This window comes from Oreochromis aureus, linkage group 3 (assembly GCF_013358895.1).
Source record: "Oreochromis aureus strain Israel breed Guangdong linkage group 3, ZZ_aureus, whole genome shotgun sequence".
In the NCBI taxonomy this organism is placed as follows: domain Eukaryota; kingdom Metazoa; phylum Chordata; class Actinopteri; order Cichliformes; family Cichlidae; genus Oreochromis; species Oreochromis aureus.
In genome coordinates, this window is record NC_052944.1 from 88259069 (window position 1) to 88263231 (window position 4163).

Here is a 4163-nt window from a genome sequence, read left to right on the forward strand (position 1 = left end):
TGCGGTCAAGTGAGCCCTCACTTGCGAAGTCACAGTCAAGCTAGCCGCCCCGCCAGCCGCATCTAAAATGTGGTTGCACTATTCTTACGCATATTACGGTATGGATGCCGACTGGCTTAGAAACGCAGTCTTTTGTGTCCTGACACTATTTAACTTCACAATCCACTCCGTTTTGGTTCATCTCCACTTTTCCCCTTGTGATCCACAGCCAAGATTACTGTACGAATCAGAGAAAATTAACAATAAAATTTGCCTAATATACAGTACTGTACTTTTAATATCTTCATCTTTGACCTCAGATTACAGGAAAACTGTAAGAGGTGCCGCAGATATTTCACTGGATTCTGACTCTAGGCCGTCTCCACTCTTCACCCTGTGATCCACAGACAAATTTACTGTACGGTTTTTGAGAAAATTAATAGTGAAATTTTTCCGTCTTGCTTTACTGTACTCTATTTATTCCCAACTTTGACCTCAGATTACAGGAAAACTGTACGAGGTGCCGCAGATATCTCACTGGATTCTGACTCTAGGCCGTCTCCACTCTTCACCCTGTCATCCACAGACAAATTTACTGTACGGTTTTTGAGAAAATTAATAGTGAAATTTTTCCGTCTTGCTTTACTGTACTCTATTTATTCCCAACTTTGACCTCAGATTACAGGAAAACTGTACGAGGTGCCGCAGATATCTCACTGGATTCTGACTCTAGGCCGTCTCCACTCTTCACCCTGTCATCCACAGACAAATTTACTGTACGGTTTTGAGAAAATTAATAGTGAAATTTTTCCGTCTTGCTTTACTGTACTCTATTTATTCCCAACTTTGACCTCAGATTACAGGAAAACTGTAAGAGGTGCCGCAGATATCTCACTGGATTCTGACTCTAGGCCATCTCCACTCTTCACCCTGTGATCCACAGACAAATTTACTGTACGGTTTTTGAGAAAATTGATATTAAACTTTGCTCAATTTACTCTACTGTACTCTATATATTCCCAACTTTGACCTCAGATTACAGGAAAACTGTACGAGGTGCCGCAGATATCTCACTGGATTCTGACTCTAGGCCGTCTCCACTCTTCACCCTGTCATCCACAGACAAATTTACTGTACGGTTTTTGAGAAAATTAATAGTGAAATTTTTCCGTCTTGCTTTACTGTACTCTATTTATTCCCAACTTTGACCTCAGATTACAGGAAAACTGTACGAGGTGCCGCAGATATCTCACTGGATTCTGACTCTAGGCCATCTCCACTCTTCACCCTGTCATCCACAGACAAATTTACTGTACGGTTTTTGAGAAAATTGATATTAAACTTTGCTCAATTTACTGTACTGTACTCTATATATTCCCAACTTTGAGCTCAGATTACAGGAAAACTGTACGAGGTGCCGCAGATATTTCACTGGATTCTGACTCTAGGCCGTCTCCACTCTTCACCCTGTCATCCACAGACAAATTTACTGTACGGTTTTTGAGAAAATTAATAGTGAAATTTTTCCGTCTTGCTTTACTGTACTCTATTTATTCCCAACTTTGACCTCAGATTAAAGGAAAACTGTAAGAGGTGCCGCAGATATCTCACTGGATTCTGACTCTAGGCAACCCCCACTCTTCACCCTGTGATCCACAGACAAATTTACTGTACGGTTTCTGAGATTGCTGTGTTAACAGAGTATGACAGAGGCTAAGAAAATATACTGCCTAAAATATTATCAAATTTAAACAAGAAATTACAAAATTTCCACATTTGTTGTCATTGCCGTGTGTTCAGTAGAGCATTATTTAGTCATAAAAAATACATATCATTGAAATATCATCAGTAAAAGAAATACTCTCACTATGTAAGACATGTTAGCAAATTCAGTTAATAAATATTGTATCAAATCTATACAGATGTTTAAAGGCATAATGCAAAGCATGTTTGTTTCTTATGGCTTACAAATGTGTTTGCCTTTAACATAATTTACATTTCATTTATACAGTTTCACAGACGAAACAATAAAATAAGTTTCCTGAACTGTTCTTCATGGCCAAGATTTTGAATCCTTTTGAGGGTGATGCATTATCCATGAAGGTGAGCAATTTGTTCATTGACCTCTGACCCTCGCTGACTCTGACGCCTCCTAATTTTGCTTCCAGCCTTGATGATTAATTTGTTCTTCCTTTTGGCATCCCTGTCACTGATGCTGTCACCAGTTGTCCACCAGTCTAATCTGCAATTCCGGTGAACCCAGAATTACCTGTATCTTTGTAGTGTTTCCAAAAATATACACTATATGTTGGCATTGTCCCACTTTTTTTCCTTTACAAGTAATAATCTCTATGGTTTTAATGACAATTCATATACAGATTGTGGAGGACTTTTTATTCAACACTAAAAATAGTTACTCATCAGCAGACTGTAGTACAATTTCAGCCTACCGTTAATAAACCCATCCAATGCAGCGTTATCAGAGAAATTATGCAAATGATATGTTTTTATGTACTGGTAATCTATTTATCATGATTCCTGCTCTGATGATTATTTTCTTACCCTTCTGTAATTTTAATAGATAAAGGATGTTGAACATTAAGCTCCAAACAGGATAAATGAGGAAGACCACAGAGGAGAATCATGGATGTAGTGAACATAAGCATTTAAATGGAGTAATTGTATTTGAATCAGTTAAATATGAGTGGGCAACTCAGACCATGACAAGACTGCATTTGCTTTAAGAAATTAATAAAAAAATGTAGACATATTTTGTCATTATTTTTAGTCTTCAATTTTATGTGTTTTTCTCTAAAATAGTATCAGAAGTTGCTCCTCGACCATGAAAAAAGACCATCTGCATGTATTCTTTCACTACATCCATGATTCTCCTCTGTGGTCTTCCTCATTCATCCTGTTTGGAGCTTAATGTTCAACATCCTTTATCTATTAAAATTACAGAAGGGTAAGAAAATAATCATCAGAGCAGGAATCATGATAAATAGATTACCAGTACATAAAAACATATCATTTGCATAATTTCTCTGATAACGCTGCATTGGACAATAGTTTCACCACGTTAGCGCTAGCAAGCACTCTCTGCTTATGAGCAAAAAACTAAACAAAAAAAGTTTTAGGAGTGACGGCGAGAGAAAGAGAGAGAGGGAGAGAGAGAGAGTTTTGAGATGTGAGAGATTTGTGACGTTTAGCGTGTTTGGAGTGTGTAGTTAATGTGTTGTCTTGTGTAGTTAGTGTGCAGTGTTGTGGATAGTTTTGTGTTGTGTGTCAGAACAATGAGGTGACTGCTGTCTCCAGGTAGAAACAGCAGTGATACACCTGCTGCTGTCAGACCTGCAGGTATCAGGCTGTGATGTTCTCCTTTATAGTGGACAGAAATATTTTTTTGGAGTGGCACAAATAATTTGTGTGGCATCTTATTGAAGAACAGCTGATTGTTCTGTAAATAGTTTGAAATGGTTATTTTAAAAAAGGGTAAAAGGTAAATGGATGCAAATAACTTTGTTGTTTGCAAAACTTGTGCATAGGATTTTAAAATTGACAATTAATATTTGCATTTGAAGTTATGAAATATGATTCATTAATCATGTTTATAGTTGTTACAGTAAAAATATAACTTTTTCTACTCTGATTTTATGTTTTTTGTCTGATTTTAGATCAATTCTGGTTATACAGTATGACAAAATGAGAACATAACTGTAAATTCAGGCACGTGAGGTTGTGCTAAAAGAATGATACCAAACAAGGCAAAGTAAATAGTTTTTAAAGGAAAATGTGGAGGGAAAATCAAGAATAGTAAAAAAAATGGCCAATTATACCCTGAACCCCACAGGGTAAAACGTTTTTTTTTTTTTAAGTAACATAATAGTTACTTTTCCAAGTAATTAATTACTTTTAGAATATTGTAACTCAGTTACTAACTCAGTTACTTTTTTGAAGAAGTAACTAGTAACTATAATTGAATTACTTTTTCAAAGTAACTTGCCCAACACTGCCTATATCTGCTATTGTTGCCAAAGTGTGTCAATGTTAACTGAAGCTGCGAGTCCCAGTTCTGCCCTGGTCCTCCTCCATTAGGACATGCCTAGAAAAAGCTCCGTTTGGAGGCATCCTTGTAAGATGCATGAACCAGCTCAGCTGGCATCTTTTGATACGGCAGGACTCTA